Here is a 21,901-nt window from a genome sequence, read left to right on the forward strand (position 1 = left end):
CCAATGATGGGCTTCCTCAAAATTCCCTAGGTCTTCGTGAGCAAGCAAGCGAGTCTCTCATTATGTCACTTTCATATACTAGTGGGAAAAGCCTAGCAGTAACGCGGGTTTTCGGCCTCTCAGTAGCGCGGGGACCGGCGCTACTAATAAGGCGCTACAGCTAACGTATAGCAGTAGCGCCTGTTGTCCCACGCTACTGCTATACATGAATAGCTGTAGCGCTCTTTCACTACTAGGGAAAACCCTAGCAGTAGCGCTGGTTTTGTTCTCACTAGTAGCGTGGGTAGGCGTGCTACTAATAAGGCACTACAGCTATTGCTTAGCAGTAGCGCGTGCGGGCACGTGCTACTGCTAGGACAAATAGCTGCAGCATTTGTTCACTCCCACGCTACTGCTAATGTAACTACTGGCAACGTGTTTTCTCTCCATCGCTACTAGTATTATTTTTTTATTTTTTTATTTTTAGTGTATTTATGCGCCATCGTACAAATATTGGTACAATACCAGTTATGAGGTTTACATCATTATGTCCATAACAGTGTGTCAAATGAAGGTGGATTAGGTTCAAGTGGAGGCAATATGTGGTGCATGTCAAAAGTATACTACTAATCCAAACTTGATCTAGTTTGGACTAGTAGTACTTTCGATGTGCACCACATGTTGCCTCCACTTGAATCTAATCCGCCAGCACAAGCTATTTAATCATCATCATAGTCATTACCACCAACAGTATTTATTTAATCACCACTAACACTAGCTAATAATAATCATCATAGTCATTACCACCAACACTAGCTATTTTATCATCATAGTAATAGTGTAGCACATCATCATCCTCAAACTCATTTCTAGCTAGCTAATCACTCCTGCTGCTCTCTCTTTGGTAAAATAACATCAAACATGTAGCTCTCCTCCTTGATCAAGTTGGAGCATGCAGATCAACCTATCTCCTAATCGTGGGTAGCGCATCTGTTTGCTGCCCCCTAGTACTTCTCTGCGCTTCTCCATCACACATTTGGTCCAGTCTTGCACTATTAAGCATCCGTCACTAATCTTGAATGCAATAAAGTAATCTGTAGGATATCTTGGCCATAAGCTAATAATACTCATGGTACCTTTAGTCTCGATCCCATAAGGCACAACATTCATCGGGAGTCCCTGTTGAAGAACATCGTATGGTAACATACTTAGCAATGAAGTTTAGCTTCAAAAATAATGTATGGAAAAGATGCATTGAGGACAAATAGTAAAAATCTTACCATCCTTCCTACATAGATGTGATCGTAGTTCATTACGAACACTATTGGTCACACGTTTTCAGTACTAACATTTCTAAATGCAGGAAGAAAAATTTGTCTTGACAGTATCAAGATCCTCAAGCCATGAAACATAATGACTTAGCTCCTCACAGTTTAGTTCAGCCCCGGGACAGTAGTAGGTCCTATCTAGCAAGCGCTGGACATGTTTGCTTGCACCGAAATAAGCTGACAATACAAATTAGTTGTCAACTATTTTTGAATAAAAAATATCAAAGACATAAATATGGTTGAGAAACTTACATAATGGTATAACTATAGGCGTCTGCACATCGACCCAGATGTCGGTATTACCTTCAATATCATCTTCCGGACGAATATCAAAGGTGATAACCATATCAGGCTCAAATGCATAAGTCTTGCATAGTGCTCGCCATGTTTTGCATCCAAAATAGGTGTAGTCATCTAAATTGTATAATTTTGCGTGGAAAATATAACCATGCTCGGTCTTCAAGTAAACTTTCTTTTCCTCCATAGTACGACTGGAACCTATCTTATCCAATACAAAAACTCTTGCATGGCAGGGGATACGCTAGTAGAATAGTAAAAAAAGACTTGTCATGCTTAATGTCATGCTTAAATTATAAGTTGAAGCAAATGAAGCAAATGTCATGCTTAATTACGAAAAAAGACTTGTCGTTGTGACTTACTGTATCCACTTCGAAGTTCTTGTCTAGCTTGATGCTGAAGCGCCTATCATCATCTAGGAAGATTCCGTCACACAGGCCGCGCTCGTCTTCGCAGTATTTGCAAATACCGAAATTGTCGTCAGACATTTCCTATGTTCATAGTTAAAACATTAATTGAAAATCGATCGAAGACAACTACCAGGATACTCAACACACAAATCCGGGGCACTCGATATTTCCTACATATTCTGGCACAAGTCATGCCAAAATTCACGGAAAAATCCGGCATGACCTTTGCTAAAATAGGACATATCGAGCACCTGAAATTTGCCGGAACGGAAATGAATCAACACTCCGGAAAAACATAGGCCACTCGGAGGTGTAACTTGCAAACATGACCGGCCACTTGGGCAAGCACATATCCTATTTGAGCAACACAAGATATACATTTCAAAGTATCTTATAGGACTCAAATTAGCATGCATTCAATAAGCAAAAGTAAATCATCTCATGCGTCCGTACATCGTCGAATATTATCACTAATACATCCCGAATAGTGTCATAAATATAACATCACTAATACAACTAAAACCCTAGCACACGATGGGTATCAGCGCGGGCGGTGGACACCCACAAATAAGGAACCATCATGGGATCATAGCTCCAGTGAGATCCCTGGAGAACCTGCCAGGTATTGGAGAACCTGTGCTCCAACGCAAACAAGTAGCGACGGACGTGCGTGTCCTCCTCACTAACACGGTGACGCACCACCTCCGCGGGGTCCTCGAGCTTCTGGACCGTCACTGGCCAACGCGACCGCCACCAAAGAAGGTTTGGGTCAACGACAGGCTCGCTCCTCACCAACCTGCGCCCCCCGGTAGGTAGCGCCTCCCAGTACCACCCCGGCAGAGCCCAGTCCCGGACATGGCCCATCTGGTCAAGCAGGTATCGTCCTCCACCGACTCGACGACGAGGATGCGGGATAGGCATCGTCCACGTCGATGTGGGAAAAATTTCTTTAACTAAAAAAATAGCAACAAGTTCTTACTAACTAGTTCTATAAATTCAACTAGTTCTTATTAAAAATAAACTTACTATAAATAAAAATAAACTAGTACCTAATTAGTACCTAGTTCTTACTAACTAATTAGTACCTAGGAACTACTACCCTAGTTACCATCTAATTTGATGAAGCTAGGGGTGGAAAGTGGTAGCGGATATTCCAATTATCCAACTATAAAGTGAAATAAGTGGTCAAATTTTACTCGTTTTATGATTCATCTTAGAAATTTGATTCGTTTCCACCCTTACATGAACCCTAACTCATTTGATCCGCATCTACATCCGATTCGTTTCCACCCTTACATGAACCCTAACTAATTTTATGCAACTAAAATATAAAGAAACCCAAGGCAGAGGTAGGGGAGAGGGAGGAGCAGGCGTGCTCACCTCGGGTGCCTGCGACGAGGGAGGGGCAGGCGGCGTCGAGGTCGGGGTCGGGGCTCGGGCGCGCGGCGGATGGCGGCGTCGAGGTCGGGGTCGGGGGCGGCGTTGAGGTCGGGGGCGGGGGCGGCGTTGAATCTGGGGTCGAGGGCGGCGTAGAGGTTGTGCGGAGAGCGCGCAGTGGCCGACGGGCGACAACGACGGCGAGAGTGGAGAGCTAGATTTGGGGGAAGTGGCCGTGGGGAAGGACGAACCTCGTGGTTAAGTCAGAAGTAGCAGTAGCGCTTTCCAGAAAGCGCGCTACTGCTACGTTAGCTACAGCGCGTTCTGGGATACACACTACTGCAACTCCTTTCTATTTTCCCCTTTTTCATTTAGTTTTCTTCACATTTTATTTTTTCCTTTAACCTTATTCTATTTCTTTCATTTTCAATTACCTTTCTATTTGCTTTCCATTTAATTTTATATCCTTTAGCAGTAGCGAGTTTAGATTAAAACGCGCTGCTACAAAGAAAGTAGCGGTAGCGCGGTTCGATATAGGTCGCTACTACTATGTGTAGCCTATCGGCTAAGCCGTGGGAATTTTAGTAGTAACGTGTTTAGAACAAGACGCGCTACTGCTAAAACTTTATCTGCAGCGCGGTTTGCACAGGCGCGCTACTGCTACTTAGCACCAGCGTGCTTTTTTGACCCGCGCTACTGCTAAAGTTTTGTGTATAAGGTTTTCCCTAGTAGTGTTTAGAAAAGGGTGCTGCTAATATTATCTGCAGCGTTGTTTACTCAGAAGTGCTACTGGTAAGGCGGCGCAACTGCTAAATTTCCCCCCCTCGCTACTACTAGTTTTATTAGTTTTTTTCCCTGCATATTTGTTTTGTATTTGAATAGGCTTTATACAATAATCTTTAGCATATCATACACATACAAATGTAATTATACCATATACATACAATTAGTCTCACCAAATCATGTCATCATCATAATCATCATCCAACACAAAGTGTTCTCTCATCATCATCTCGAAAATAGCAATACAAGTCTCGATTACTTGAAAATACATCATCATCCATCTAAACAATGATATACGCGAGAAGAGCTATCACTTTTAGTACATGAGTTCATATCCCTCTCTCGCATTAGCATGAACCTAAACTAACTACTGCCTGTCGCTCGGAAACCGGAAACCGGTACACCTGGGCCTGACACTCCGGCCACTTGTTGTATATATACTCCTGGCGTAGCACTTCTTCGCCATCTATGATCTATGCACCTTCATCGTCACATGAGTCGATGATATGCAACATATATAGTTGAGCAACAGAAAGAGATAGACTTGGCAAAAATAGAAACAAGATATCATAAGCATAAATAACAAAGTTCATCATACCCCAAAATGCCATAACTAGAGTGATTTTCGCTAGTCGAGGAGGAGGACGGTTTAATTACATCACAAACAAAGTTTCACCGTGCATAACTCAAAGTTTTGTCATACAGAAAGTATGGACTAAACGGACACATTGTCATATATCGACAATCACTCCAACATGTCGTTCCATCCATCCAAGTCAGGGAGATAGTCCTCGAGCTTAGTGAAAGCCTTCATGTCGAGACACTGAGAGGCTATCCATGTTTGGACGTCTTCCCGCGACATTTGTCCTTCTCCGTAGAACATCCCTGTTTTTTCGACGACCTCCTTCATGATGATTTGGGAAAGTTCACGCTGGATGTTATAGAACTCAGCTCGAAGTCAATGATCCTCGATATCTCCTATGTCCTTTGCCCATTGCAGAATATGGGCATCGCCGGATCTAGGTGACATGCGAAGGTTTTGGTGATCCCGTCTGTACTCCAGCATGTGGTGTAGGACATAGAATACATCATTAAGAGAATCGTTCGGTTGCTGGATGCAGCAGAAGTTGGTCTTATGGCCGAAGGTGACCCTGCCGCCCCTTCTCTTCTTGTCCCTGACCTCTCCACCCCTTGCTTGGTAGTAAAACATAGTATTGTCGAGAACATCCTTGATGTGGGTGTAATCCTTTTTGTGAATGTTCTTCGACGAGTCCAAGTAAAGAGCGTGGGAGAATCGGGGGTAGAGGATGATGAGGACGGCGCTCCCGCCGCTGCGCAAAATAAGTACACCTCAAATTAATTAGCCTCCACCGTGCAAATGAATGATTGAAATCGAAGGAAGGATAGCAGCGCAGATGACTTACATGGGATGATAAGGCACGAGAATCGCCTCCTTGTCCTTATTGGCGAGCATGAAACTGACGATTTAATCCCTCGCGTATTCATGGTGCTTTGCGCAGACTCCCAAGAAGCCCTCGTGCATGTAGTACGGGTCAGCGACATAGATATGAGATATCTGCTCAACCCCGATGATGTAGTTCATGTGCAAGGCATAAAGGCGGACAAACGTAAAATCCAGCTTCTTCACGTGAAACATGTCGAATATGTAATCGAATCAGAGGAAGAACTTATCCGTGGGGAAGCTGTCGACGTACGACATTTGCCGTGGAACGTTAACCACGTAGAGTGGGTATCCTGGATCTTTCGAGGCGATGAGGCCTTTCTCTACCCGCAGCACATCGTCATGAAGTCTCCTTAGATCGCCGAATCTGACCCATAGTGCTGTTGCAGGTAGGATTGGTTGACCGGGGATATGCCATTTATCTGCATCGAGGATATCTATACGGTCCTGAAGCCGAAGCTGCTGAGGCGGCTGGATCATAGAATCAGCTTTTTTGCCTTTCCTCGCTCTCTTCCTAGACTTCTTTACTACCGGAAGGTCGTCCATAATACGTTGAGACGGCAATTCAGGCACCGACTCATGATGCTCAAACCCCGAGGAGGCGCCAGTATAGACATACTGTTCAGCGCCATCGTCGTCCTCATCCTCATCCATGCCGATGTCATCAGCGACTAATGGAGCCTCCTCCTTACCCCGTCCGCTATCACCCAACCCGACACCCGACGCTAATTGGGTAGGTGGGGTGTTGATGTTCATACCTTGCCGAGGCTGCGTGCTCGTGGGTGTGCTCCCGGCCGCCTCCAGACGAAGCAGACTCTTTGGCCACAACAGGACCCACCCATTGCAACAATCACCAAGCCGCCGCGGTGTCTCGTTGTCATCCCCCACTAGTATTGGAGGAGGCAAATTCTCATGGCCCGGTTTGACATTGGCCACGAAAACCTTGAAGACGTTCGGGGGGATCGGCCGGCTGTGGAACAATGGTTCCTTCGGCTCCATTATCGTCGCCTTCCCCACGTCCAACTTCTGGTCACCGATGGTGTACAATATGGTGCACGGGGTTTCGTCGGCCTGCAAAGAAAAGTCTGCGACGTGAGACATCCGAAAGGCAACGAAAACGGGAGATTATACATTTATATTGAAGGGGACGGTGTGACAGATACCGTGAGGGCGTCGAGCTCAGCCAAAGACAAAGCACCACCGAGCATGTCCGGTGCGGGAGCCGACGCGGGAGCAGGTGCTGGTGCAACGCTAGTCGAGCTGCTCCCCAAGAAGTCAGCAAGGGGAAAGTCCTCTGCATTTTTTTCTGGATTTTGCCTTGTCCAAGTGAAAACGCCCGTCACCAAGGAAGAAGACAAATCTGCAACCACCTGTTTTGCGGCAGCTAACGCTGTTGTGACTTCTGAGATGATTTCTTCTCAACCGCAATCTCAACCTTCTTATCGATGCTTTCTTCAGTTAATCTCCGTCTTTCCTTTCTCTCCTCCGTGGTGTCATGGTAGTACTTCTTCCATGTGGCGCCGTCTCCGACACCGTGCACGCGTCCATATGACAGTCGAGTATCCACCGGTTGTCGTTTCAATATGTTCAACGCCCGGTTGAATGGAGTGTCCCACTTGGGCCTCGCCAATGCCTCAGACGGCGAGTTGCTTTCGAACGCAATCCGGTGTTGCTCTCTCTGCAAAAGGCACAAGGATCGTTTACAAATATGACTAACGTGTGTAGTCGAATTGATCAAAAACTAAAATTACCAGCAGTCTCATGAACTCCGTAATGACCAGTTTTGTCTCGTAAACCTTCTTCACTGGGTCCCAACGGTGTCGGGCCCTGAGGACGTCACGCTCCTATAGGACGGTGAAATCCGCCAAGGGGTCTGGGATGCCCAGACTCGCGGCTTCCGCATCCTCCTTGGCCCATTTGGACCTCTTTCCGCCGTAACCACGGCTTCCGAGGTGGTGGCTCCCAATGTTCCTCTCTTGAAGCCCCTTCATGTACTTAGACTTTTTTTGGCAGCTTCGGCCTCGCAAGCCTCCTTGAATATTTGAAACTGCTCTTCCGTGATTGTCGGATTAACCTTTACAATCTCGGAGTTGGGTTCCTTCTTGTCGATGATCTTTGCTTTCACTCGATTTTTCCAGGCGGCCAACGTGTCGCTAAACTTGGTCATGGCGTGTTTGTTTATCTTCTCCATTTCCGGGTCCTCATCCGGATCTTCATAATCCTTGTCATTCCGGCCCGGGAACAAGAATATCTGGTGAAACTTCTTTAGGAGGGAGCTCCTCATATTTTCTATCTTCTATAGTTTCTCATCGTTGATGGTGGCGGTTGTCTGTACGATGCAGCCTATGTGATTGCCGTAGCATCGACGCGCTTCCTCGGGCGCCTTTGGCTCAAAATTGCCGTCGTCCACCTCCGTGACCACCAGTCTAGTAGTCCTAAGTTTTTTAGGAAGCCGTTGCCTCTTTGCTTTCGGTTCTACACCGGCTCCGCTCCCCGAGGCAGCGCCGGTCTCAGCCTCAGTGCAGGTCCCGATGCCAGTCTGAGTCTCAGCGCTGGTCTTAGTCTCAACACCGGTCTGCGTGATGGTCTCAGTCCCTGATGCCACCGGTTGATCATCAGCAAGGCTAAAAAATTCGTCTATCGCCCGGTAGACGTCGTCGCAATCACCAGAACCCTGTCCTTCATCGTTGCTAGCCATGTTTCCTATGATTAAATCTAGTCAATTAATTCTAGACCTAATAAAATGAATAATGACATAAAAAGGCCTATTGTTTTGCAGGAATGTTGACTCCTTCCTGGCGCGGCAAATCCTGGGCACTCGATATGTCCTAGTTTGTAGCACAAGTCATGCCGAAATTCACGGAAAATTTCGGCATGGCCTTTTCTAAAAAGTGGACAAATCGAGAACCTGAAATTTGCCGGAACAGAAATGAATCAACATTCCGGCAAAACATAGGCCACTCAGCATCATTCCCTGGAAACAACAAAGCCACTTGGGCACAATCGAACAACTTCAATGAAAATATATAACATGAGCAAACACTATTGAGGATTTTGCATATAACATGGCCACTTCAATGAAAAGATATAATCAACAATAATGGAATATGCAAACAAACATCAATGACATATATCATATAAAAACAGTCTTGTTTTTTGTTTACATAGCAACAGTTAGTTTGACCAAGTTTTTGAAAAGAAAAACAATTCTGTTTTTTGTTTATAGCTAAATGCCATAGTACTGTTTTTTATTTATAGCTAAATACTTTTGTTTTTTTGTCTAAAGCTAAAAGTGTGGAACTCCATTTTCTCTAACCCTTATGACCTCACCAAAATTTCCACAGCAAGACCTTAGTACCTACACCCAATTTCTTCAAAAATATTAAGGTCCATAGTCCAAATATTTTTTTATAGCTAAGTGTTTTTTGTTTATAGCCTCTGTTAATTTAAATCTAAATGCTACTATTATTTATATACCCTCTATTAGTTTAAAGCTAAATGGAATTACTCTTTAGGCATTTTCATAAAAATTGCCCTAGCTAATTTCCTAAAAAAATTGCTAATCATTTTTCCTAACTGCTATAACATGCCTACTGCCCTAAAAAAATCTAGGGTTCATATGAACACCTAGGGTTCATATGAGCATCAACACGGTATCAACATATATATGAATTGCCCTAGCAGAGAGAGAGGTGGGTAGGGGACAGGAGAGGCAGAGCCTTACGGTCGGCGGTGAGGGCAGGCTCTGGCTCAGGCGGCGGCTGTGAGGTCGAGGGCGGCCTCGGGCGGCGGCGGTGTGGTCGAAGACTACGGGCAGCGGCGGTGTGGTCGAAGGCGGCCTCGAGCGGTGGCGGTGTGGTCAAAGGCGGCAGGGCGACGGCAGCGATGGAGCAGTTGGGGGACAGGGGGCCGGGAGTAGAGAGGGGGGAAAGGACTTAGCGAAATTTTGAGCCCGGGCTGCCGGGATTTGAGTCAAACTAGCAGTAGCGCATTTTGCCGAAACGCGCTATAGCTAAGATAGCTATAGCGTGTTCCAGAGAAACGCGCTACATCTATTCCTTTCTGTTTTCTTTTTTGTTTTCTTTTGTTTTCTTTACATTTTCTTTTTTTCATTTCTCCTTTTTCTATTTCTTTCATTTTCATTTACTTTTCTACTTATTTTTCTATTTATTTTCTTTTTCATAGCAGTAGCGCTCTACAGCATAAACACGCTGCTACAAAGTTTTTAGCAATAGCATGCTTTTGGGTGAACCGCTACTACTATTCCTAGCCTACCGGCATTAGTGAGGGAATTTTAGTAGTAGCGCTTTTCCGTGAAGACACGCTACTGCTAAAACAATGGTTGTGGCGTGGTTTTGCAACAAGCGCTACTACTAAGTAGCGCTAGCGCCGAGTTTTGACCAACACTACTGCTATACCTCTGTGTATAAGGTTTTCCCTAGTAGTGTTATAGATCTAGTGCATCCGTTGCATGGCAATCCCTACTCACTCACATTGATATCAATTGATGGGCATCTCCATAGCCCGTTGATATGCCTAGTTGATGTCAGACTATCTTCCCCTCATTTTGTCTTCTCCACAACCACCCTTCTATTCCACATATAGTGCTATATCCATGGCTCACGCTCATGTATTGCGTGAAGATCGATTTTTTTTGAAAATGTCAAAAGTATGAAACAATTGCTTGGCTTGTCATCGGGGTTGTGCATGATTTAAATACTTTGTGTGGTTAAGATAGAGCATAACCAGACTATATGATTTTGTAGGGATAGCTTTCTTTGGCCATGTTATTTTGAGAAGACATAATTGCTTTGTTAGTATGCTTGAAGTATTATTATTTTTATGTCAACATGAACTTTTGTCTTGAATCTTTTGAATCTGAATATTCATACCACAATTAAGAAGATTTACATTGAAATTATGCCAAGTAGCACTCCGCATCAAAAATTCTCTTTTTATCATTTACCTACTCGAGGACGAGCAGGAATTAAGCTTGGGGATGCTTGATACGTCTCCAACGTATCTATAATTTTAGATTGCTCCATGCTATATTATCTACTGTTTTGGACATTATTGGGCTTTATTATCCACTTTTCTATTATTTTTGGGACTAACCTATTAACCGGAGGCCCAACCCAGAATTGTTGTTTTTTTCCTGTTTTAGGGTTTCGAAGAAAAGGAATATCAAACAGAGTCCAAACGGAATGAAACCTTCAGAAACATGATTTTCTCATTAGATAAGATCCAGGAGACTTGGACCCTCCGTCAAGAAAGCCATGCCTCGTAGGCCCCTCAAAGCTCCACCGACGTACTTCTTCCTCCTATATATATATCCACGAACCCCCAAACAATCAGAGACGGAGCCAAAAACCTAATTCCACCGCCGCAACTTTCTGTATCCACTAGATCCCATCTTGGGGCCTGTTCCGGAGCTCCGCCGGAGGGGGCATCGATCACGGAGGGCTTCTACATCATCATCCAAGCCTCTCTGATGAAGTGTGAGTAGTTTACTTCAGACCTACGGGTCCATAGCTAGTAGCTAGATGGCTTCTTCTCTCTTTTTGGATCTCAATACAATGTTGTCCCCCTCTCTCGTGGAGATCTATTCGATGTAATCTTCTTTTTGCGGTGTGTTTGTTGAGACCGATGAATTGTGGGTTTATGATCTAGTCTATCTATGAATAATATATCAATCTTCTCTGAATTCTTTTATGTATGATTGGTTATCTTTGCAAGTCTGTTCGAATTATCAGTTTGGTTTGGCCTACTAGATTGGTTGTTCTTGCCATGGGACAAGTGCTTAGCTTTGGGTTTGATCTTGTGATGTCCTTTCCCAGTGATAGAAGGGGCAGGAAGGCACGTATTGTATCATTGCCATCGAGGATAAAAAGATGGGGTTTTTATCATATTGCATGAAACTATCCCTCTACATCATGTCATCTTGCTTAAGGCGTTACTCTGTTTTTAACTTAATACTCTAGATGCATGCTGTATAGCAGTCGATGAGTGGAGTAATAGTAGTAGATGCAGAATCATTTCGGTCTACTTATCTCGGACGTGATGCGTATATACATGATTGTACCTAGATATTCTCATAACTATGCTCAATTCTGTCAATTGCTCAACAGTAATTTGTTCACCCACCGTAGAATACTTATGCTCTTGAGAGAAGCCACTAGTGAAACCTATGGCCCCCGGGTCTTTTTCTCATCATATCAATCTCCATCACTTTATTATTGCTTTGCGTTTAGTTTGCCTTTACTTTTTACTTTGCATCTCTATACCAAAAATACCAAAAATATTATTTATCATCTCTATCAGATCTCACTTTCGTAAGTGATCGTGAAGGGATTGACAACCCCTAAGCGCGTTGGTTGCGTTGAGCTATTGTTTTTGTGTAGGTATGAGGGACTCGAGCATAGCCTCCTACTGGATTGATACCATGGTTCTCAAAAACTGAGGGAAATACTTACGCTACTTTGCTGCATCATCCCTTCCTCTTCGGGGAAATCCAACGCAGTGCTCAAGAGGTAGCAATTAATCTCCTATATTTAAAAAAATAGAAGTTACGTAAAACACTATAAAAGCCATTGGGCTGAATCTAGCCGATTCCTTCTCTCCCCAAGGACCAGAATCGCTCGAGCGCTAGTTAGCCCTATGTTGAGCTGCCTATAGTTCTACCTTCACAACCACTGATAGGTGGAGCCCATCTGTTAGGGTCATCTTGGACCTCTGGAACCGGCTGCACCGAGCATCGTCCTGCACGTGCTCCTCCCAAAGACGCCAAAAAAACACATCTCCTTGTGTGCATGGGGGGGGGCTTTAAACATGGTTGAGTGGCCATAACGGTGAAGCTCAATTGTTGCCACGCACAACTCCATCCTGGCCACTACCACCTATATAAACCCAACCCTAGTTTGCCCATCGCACCCACGAGTGCATATCAAGTGATATGGGAGCTAAAATGCTCACATGCTACGTGTGCTCTCGGCCATTGGATCTCACAGCCAATGGTCAGCCCAGGAGCCCTAGAACATTTTCAAAAGAGCCCTTAAGGAAGCCCATAATCGCGCCCTAGTCCACATCCCGCAAATGTTGACCGTTAGATGTGAGATCCAACAGCCGAAATCACATTGTAGCATGGGAGCATTTTAGCTTCTGTGTCACCTGATATTTTTCATCACACCCACCATGACAAAACCAGTTGGCATTGACAGGAGAAAAGCATTTATCACTGACTCGCCACGGATGAGTGGTTCACAAACTTGATGAGTGGTAATCACTGATGAACTGGCCGGTCAGTGATGTATATCAAGAGGGTACTAAAGGAAAGTCATCGCTGACTGGCCTTACTGACACAACTGGTCAGTGATGATTAGCGGTGGCTTTGATAGCTTAGAGTTGCACCGCAACCCAAGAAGAGTTGAGAGACGTTAACCATGATTGCTGCTAGCTAGGAGTTTTTTTCTTGAATTGCAAGCCTAATATACAATGGATATATAATGTACAAAACTACAACTTAATACACGTCCAAACTTCAGAAAGTTGAGAGCTGAACCATGATCGGTGTCGTATCAGCTTTGGCCTTAGGTAGCTTTTGATTGGAATAAGCTGCCGACAATAACACAAGTATAAATATCGGTCACATAAGAGCATTTCTAACCGATCCTTTCTAACTGGTTAGAGGAGTAAATTTTCAATTTTACTCTCTAATCAGTACCTAGCCGATCTCAATCGGTGCCAGTGAAGAATAAATTATCACCAGTCACGTCGCGCCTTCCTATATTTACTTCGCCATTCCGCGGCTGAGTAAAAATCTCCTCTCCTCCTCTACCTCCCCCGCCCCACTCTCACGTCGCATCTATGTCGGCGCTGCCCCTCCCACCCCTCATCGGCCACTGCCCCACACCGGGAACACTCCTAGACTCCGCCGCGACCCTTGACCACTAGGATTTGTGCCTCTCTCGTCCTGTCATTGGCACACAACCGGTAGATTTGTGGCTACCACAGCCGGCGGCGACTACGCCTTGCCATGGATAGGTCGGGTACCAGACTGCACAACTCTAGGATCAAAAGTATGTCTAGAGGGGGGGGGGTGATTAGACTACTTGACCAAATAAAAATCTAGCCTTTTCCCAATTTTAGTTCTTGGCAGATTTTAGCAACTTAGCACAAACAAGTAATCAACCTACACATGCAATTCTAAGAGTATAGCAGCGGAATGTAAAACAATTGCATATGAAGGTAAAGGGAGGAGTTTGGAGGGAGCAAATGTGTGTCGACATGGAGATTTTTGGCGTGGTTCCGATAGGTGGTGCTATCGTACATCCACGTTGATGGAGACTTCAACCCATGAAGGGTAACGGTTGCGTGAGTCCATGGAGGGCTCCACCCACGAAGGGTCCACGAAGAAGCAACCTTGTCTATCCCACCATGGTCATCGCCCACGAAGGACTTGCCTCACTAGGGTAGATCTTCACGAAGTAGGCGATCTCCTTGCCCTTACAAACTCCTTAGTTCAACTCCACAATCTTGTCGGAGGCTCCCAAGTGACACCTATCCAATCTAGGAGACACCACTCTCCAAGAAGTAACAAATGGTGTGTTGATGATGAACTCCTTGCTCTTGTGCTTCAAATGATAGTCTCCCCAACACTCAACTCTCTCTCATAGGATTGGATTTGGTAGAAAGAATATTTGAGTGGAAAGCAACTTGGGGAAGGCTAGAGATCAAGATTTATGCGGTTGGAATGGAATATCTTGACCTCAACACAAGTGTAGGTGGTTCTCTCTCAGAAAATATGTATTGGAAGTGTAGGCATGTTCTGATGTCTCTCTCCACGAATGAAGAGTGGGTGGAGAGGTATAAATAGCCTCCACACAAAATCTAACCGTTACACACAAATCACCAAACTCGGTGGGACCGAATCATGAAACTCGGTCAGACCGATTTAGTTCAAAATCTGAACGTTAGGATTCTCGGTGGGACCGACATGTCAACTCGGTGGGACCGATTTCGTTAGGGTTAGGGCATACCGTAATCTCGGTGAGACCGACTACACAAACTCGGTGAGCCCAATTTTGATAATGGACTAACAGAGAGTTGGTCAAGCAAACTCGGTGGGACCGATTCGCTCATCTCGGTTGGACCGAAGTGTTACGAAAGGGAAATAGAGAGTTTACATTGCAATCTCGGTGGGACCCCTCGCTCATCTCGGTTCGACTGAAACATTATGAAGGCAAACAGAGAGATTACAATCCCATCTCGGTGAGACCGAGATCCCTATCGGTGAGACCGAAAAGACTAGGGTTTCTAGCAGTGGCTATGTTAACTGAACTCAGTGGCGCCGGATAGACAGAATCGGTGGGGCCGAGTTGGATATTTGGTGTGGGACATATGTGGGTATGAGAAAGTAGTGGAGGGTTTTGGAGCATATCACTAAGCATTTTGAGCAAGCACCTCATTAAGCAACACCTCATCCCTTCTTAATAGTATTGGCTTTTCCTATAGACTCAATATGATCTTGGAGCACTAAAATAGAAAATGTAGTGTCTTGTGCTTTGAGCTTGAGCCAATCTTTTATCCTTAGCATTTTGAAGGGTCCACTTTCTAATCCATGCCATGCCAACCATTGAGCTTTCCTGAAATATTCATCTTGGAATAGCATTAGCTCAGTGAGCTATATATTGTTAGGAGTTACCAAAACCACCCAGGGATAGTTGCACTTTCAATCTCCCACTTTTTGGTAATTGATGACAACATATAGATCAAAGCTTCGACAAATGATAAATAAGATTGAAAATACATCGTCGCTTTGAGAAATATGTGATAAGCAAGAGCTCCCCCTAAATTTCTGCATTATTTAAAATTTGCTTTTGAATGCAAATGCACAATCGATTAGGATCATGGGTTACTCTTCCATGTCACATACATCTTGGTGGAGCGCTCAAAATGATAGAGATTAAAAACATGCACTCATCATCAAGCAAGTGAATGATCATATAAGAGATATAAAACATAGCATCATTCAACCAAACATTAATGTAGCATATGATCAAACACATGATCAACAAGTATCTCACAAGTAGCTCACACAAGCACACAATAAAGTAGTTAAACCAAAATAGCAAGAGAGATAAAAAAGAACAACACTTTCTCTCGAAGCCTATGATTTATACATTTTTCTCCCCCTTTGGCAACAAGTTACCAAAAAGTTCAAAAATGCATAGTGCTAAATGACTCTCAGGCTTGATCTTCGGGAGGTGGTGTAGAGAGAACTCCAAGGACGAAGGCTTCCGATGAAGTAGTTGGAGCATATGGAGTGGGTGCTGGAGGTGGCACTGGAGCTGTGGCTGCTGGTGCTAACACGGAAACTCGAGTATCTGTCATAGGCACTGCAGCAGACCGTGGACCTCGTGGCACTCGCTTGAAAGCATCAGTAGTAGACTTGCCCTTCCTCTCCTCTTCTTCCTCATGTAGCTGCTCAACTTCAGTTTGGATCTGAGTTACCTTGACATCCAGATCATAGAACTTATGTTCAACGATCCTTTCCAAACTCTCCTGGTTCTTAGTCAGGGTGGCCAAGCCCTTCTCAATCCTCAGGGTGGATTGGATCAGATATCCAAGTTGATCTTTTTTGGATTTCAAGAACACTTGAGATCCCTCTTCAACAGTTGGCATCTTTGCAGCTTTCTCTACCTTTTCCTTCTCTTTCTTCTCATGTGCTTGAGCTGAAGATGGTTCATTTTCATCCATCACCACAGTGTTGTCTTCAAATTCAGGATAGATGGGCAGGTGCTCCTTGTTGAAAAGATATGTGCCTGTGCCCATCTTTGAGTTAATGAGCTCCTGAATTTGTGGGGCATACCCACAACTTCTCTTCTGGTCACTAGCATTCCTCTTGATTGTCTCAACAATCAGGCTCATAACCTTGAACTTCTGTGGGACATCAAATATGTGCAGTAAGTTGATGGCATGGCCTCTGATTCATCTTGTGATCACCTAACTTGGGTAGCAGTGTGTGCCTTAATATCCAGTTGATTGTTGGAAGACCAGACAACACACTTATGTGTATCCAAGGCAGCATCTGGGATCTCTTTGAACATGTTGGCCATTGTGTTGTGGCCTTTCTTCTTCTCAGCATATACATCCAAGCCATCCTCACTTTCTTTTGGGGCATTGATCAACTGAGCCCATTCATCAACAGACGAGTGGTACCTGGTACCCTCAGACATCCAAACGATCTTCCCATCTGGATAGAAATGGGCAATGGAGTAGAACTGCATGATCAACTCATCATTCCACTTGGTGAGCTTTTGTGCAACGAATTCATCAACTCCACATGCCTTAAAATTGTCATACACTCCAGGATAGTGATCTTCATTTTTCTGGATGTACTCCCAGTCTACCCATCTCATATCACACACAATGGGTTTCTTGTCAAGCAACACTGTCTCATAGAAGTCCTGTTGTTCCTAAGTGTGAAACCTGTAGTCCACAGCAGTACTTCTCCTGATAGCATATGGATCAAACTCTATCCATAGTCTCAATCTTGCATCCTTCCCGATTTTCATGTTTTCTGCAACTGGATGTGCATCATGGTGGTCAGGGATCTTGGGTTTCAGCTTACTTAGCACTTGAGTTTCATCTTCTTCAGCAGCTTCAGGCACTAGGGCCTTGTTCTTTTCCTTGGCAGAAATGTTTCTAGTGCTTCTCTTGGGCTTCTGAGTTGGAGCAGCTGCCTTGAGAGCAACTTTGGGCTTAGATGGAGCAGCCCCTGATCTGATTGCATCTCCCATGAGCTTTTGAGCTTTGGGTGCTGGTGCAACATCCTCTTCCTCTTCATCATCATCTCTCATAATTGATGATCTGCCAAGCACTCTGGCAGTGGTTTTCTTGACCCTTTCCTTCCTTTTCTTGCCTTCTCCAACTGCCTCTTCAGATGACTTGGAGGTTTCAGCAGTGGATGCTCTGGCCTTAGACATGGGACTCTCTTTGCTGGTGCCTTCTTATGCATCCCTGGCTTGACTGTAGCACCTGAGCCTACTCCTTTTTCAGCACCTTTTTCTTGGAGCTGACTTCTTCCTCAACAGCCACATAATCCTCATCCTGTGAATCTAAGGTCTTCTTCTTTCTTGTTTTGGTGGCTGACTTTGGCAAGTTACTTGGTGTTCTCCTGCTTCCATCATCAGATGAACTGGAGGGACTAGTTCCCTCACTCAGTTGAACCTGCTCCTCATACTTGTTCTATCTATCACTTTGGCCAGACATCATGCAGGAAAATTGTCAGCATAACCTATGAATAGATTATAGATGAGGTAGAGTAGATGAGCATCACAAAGTACAGGAGTTTTGCAAAACAATTGACTCAAAAACTTAGTTTTAGTTCTTCACAGAAAGCATTTCGGTTCTACCGACTTGTAAACTCGGTGATAGCGAAGCAGTTTTAGAACCTAAACTAGTGAACTCGGTCAGACCGAGTCACAGTTCGGTGGCACCGAGACTTCTAGGGTTTCACAGAGAATTGAACTCGGTCAAATCGATTTGCAATTTTCGGTCAGACCGAAAACGCGTGTGCTCTGGCCTAAGCCAAAATCTGTGAGACCGATTTCTACAACTCGGTCGGTCCGAGATGAATACGGCGGAGACCTAACCCTAAATTTTCAAATCAAAACTAATCTATGGGATGTTTTTGCTGGACAGGATGATTTCAATCATGGCAAAGATCATGGCAAAGCAATGTGCTAAGAATCAGAGTTAAGGATTAGCACAATGATCAAGTTCGTACCCTAGTTCGGCGACGAACTTACTATGGCGGCAACGGCGGTGAAGATTTCCGTTAACGGCAGTGGAGACCAGTGGCGGGAGGTCGCTGGCTACGAGAGGACGATCCGGAGACCCAAGGAGGCAGAGTAGGTTATGCACGGGCGAGGACGTTCAGAAAAATTTCCAAATTTTGGCCCGTCGGTATATATAACCTGACCCTATCGGTGTGACCGAGTGGAACGACTCGGTGGCACCAAGATGCAAAACTGCAAGCAGTTATTGCAACTCGGTGTGACCGAAAGGCTCTAATCGGTTGCACTGAGATTGAAAAACCCTAGATAAACTTAGTGACTCGGTAGGACCGAAAAGGATGAATTGGTCAGACCGAGATGCACAAAGAGGTTTTGGAGGTTTAAGTCTATGACGAATCGGGAACTCCGAGTGCTCCTCACACAGAGTGGTTCGAATCTGACTTGATCAAACTTTGTGATGTAGCACGAATAGAGTTTGAGACGAGGAAAGCATAGATAGCTAGAGAGAGTTCTTAGGCATTCTTCACCATCCATTTGGCAAAAGAAAAAGAGCCAAACAATCAAAACAACAAATGGATGTCCTCGAATGAGTAAAACATGCAACCAACATGCTCTCATAATAAAATGGCAAATGAAATATGTGACAAAGCATGCACAAACACTCTAGCATCTATCAAGCAATTTGGCGATGACTAGGTCATCTATATATGAGTATATTGACTTAGGAGTCAAATGAGAACATTTGATTATAGGTCATACTCATCGTTTAAGCACAAGTGGGGTTACCACTTTTACATAAAGCATTGTTGTGTTCACACCATTAGAGTTGCTTTAGCTCAATTGGTTAGACTAAAGCTCCCCCTAGATGTGAGATCCCCCCTAAGAGGGATGAACTAACCTTGGGTTTTATCGATGATGACTTCATGTAGGTGTTGAATATGTAGATGCTCAATGTTGATGTAGATCATTTGGAGCAATCCTTTGGAGTGAGTTGCATTTTCAATACCTACACGGGTTAGTCCCACAAGGAACAAACAAAGATATCCATAGACATAGAGTGATGCATACACAAGATGATGTCCATGAAAGCATTAGGTTACCTTGTCCCTTGTCTTACCAATAAGAGGGTTTATGACTCCTTGAACTAGTGCAAGATATGGAAGTTGTTTGCACTTGTCCTCGCCAAAATGATAAGAGTGAAGTATGTTGGCGGAGTCACCCTCAAGAACTCTCTAGTTCTTCTTCTTCTGGATCCACACCATCTTGATGGGAACCTTTCAAGTTGCAGTTGTACTTGATGAAGTAGAACTTGATGTGGTCTTGGGAACCCACTTGACCAAGGCCTTGGGTACTTCTTCAAATGCATTAATCTCCTCTTGAAGCTTGTCCTTGCCTTTTTGCTTGTGGTCTTGTGGTGGAAGATCATCTTGAGCTTGTGTCCCTTTGAAAGAAGTTGGATCATACTTCTCTTGTTGAGGAACAAACTTCGTCTTGGGGTATTGATCTTCTTCCCACTCAACTCCATTGGCATTGAACTTTCGTTCAAAACCAACACCTTTATTCTTCCAGTGTCTTCCTTGCTTGCGTACAATTTCCTCAAATTGCTTACTCCCGGCAAGGCTCTTGTAGACACCTTTCTCTATAATTCCCTTCAATAAGCTATTTTGTTTCTCAAGTGTAACTTGGCTAAGAGAATCATTAGTGGAATCAAGAGAACTACTAGAAGCAACAATATTGGATTTAGCATGATTGTTGTTACTACTAGATGAAGAATCTTTCTTGCTGTTGTTGCTAGATTTAACTTGTGGCATGTAAGTAGACAAGAGTAAACGCTTGGCAATGTAATAAGAACTTTTCTTGCGAAGATCATCGTTGATTGCCTTTAAAAACTCATGCTCTTGCTCAAGGTTGACCTTTTCAAAGCATAGCTTATCATGAGTCTTTAAAAGTTCTCGATGATTTTCCAAGGTAGTTTCATGAGCTAACTTAAGAGTGTTTAGTTCTTTAGTTAGACGCTCAATCTCCTTCTTATCATCATCATTCATTTTATCTTGATTAGCATGATTAATTGATGTTTCATCATAGTTTTCATCACTAGAGTTGTCAACAAGTAAATCATCATCACCTAGCAAATCATCTTCATCACTATTGAAATCAACATACTCGGGATGTGTTACCTTTGGACCTTTGGCCATGAAGCACCTTCCAATTCCTTCATTTGGTGAGTCGAATATGCCGTAGGAGTTGGTTGACATAAGTGCTAGACCGGCAACACCTTCATCTTGAGTATATTCGGAGTTGGAGTGATAACTTCTTTCGGAGTGATTGTCGGAGTCGGAGCCAGATACACATTCACCAACATGAGCTTGATGTCTTCTTTTTATGTAGCTCCTTGATGACTTTTCTTTCCTTTATGAATCCTTGCTTCTCTGAGAGAGTTTTCGTTCATAACGATCATCTCTACTCCTCCTTTCTCTCGGTGGTGATTCTTTTCTTCTACTTCTTCTTTTGGGAGAATCTTCTCTTCTTTTATAGGGAGCCGTACACTCATTGGAGTAGTGTCCGGGTCTTCCACAATTGTGGCAATTACGCTCACGACTAAAAGATCTTTTGTCATTGTAGGACCTTGACTTGGAACTTCTTTCTTTGCTTCTACTCTTGTAGAACTTGTTGAAGTTCTTTACCATTAGGCTCAATTCTTCATTGAAGGTTTGTTTCTTGCTTGATGATGTGGTAGTATCACATGAGGCTTTGTAAGCACCACATGACTTGTTGTGAAGCTCTTCCTTATCCTTGAGTGGCATCTCATGAGCAACAATTCTTCCAATGACTTCCGTTGGCTTGAGATCTTTGTAATTGGGCATCATTTGGATCAATGTGCACACGGTATCATATTTTCCATCCAAGGCTCTTAGGATCTTCTTGATGATGAATTTGTCGGTCATCTCTTCACTTCCTAAGCCGGCAACCTAATTTGTGATGAGAGCAAGCCTAGAAAACATTTCAGTGACACCTTCACCATCCTTCATTTTGAACTTGTCAAGTTGACATTGAAGCACATCCAATTTGGATTCCTTGACGGAGTCGGTACCTTCGTGCATGTTAATCAAAGTATCCCAAATTTCCTTTGCATTCTCAAGACTGCTGATTTTGTTGAATTCTTCGGGGCACAATCCGTTGAAGAGAATATCACAAGCTTGAGCATTGTATTGTAGCATCTTCAACTCTTCTGCGGTAGCTTCACGGTTTGGTTCTCTCCCATCAAAGAATTCACCTTGCAAGCCAATACACACAATAGCCCAAACGGCAGGGTTATGTCCAAGAATATGCATTTTCATCTTATGCTTCCAACTAGCAAAATTTGTACCATCAAAGTAAGGACCTCTACGGTGGTAATTTCCCTCGCTAGATGCCATACTCTTCAAGGTTGTGAAGCCAAGGCTATGACCACCAAAAGCTATGGAAATC

The sequence above is a fragment of the Triticum urartu genome, chromosome 4 (assembly GCF_003073215.2).
Source record: "Triticum urartu cultivar G1812 chromosome 4, Tu2.1, whole genome shotgun sequence".
Classification (NCBI taxonomy): Eukaryota; Viridiplantae; Streptophyta; class Magnoliopsida; order Poales; family Poaceae; genus Triticum; species Triticum urartu.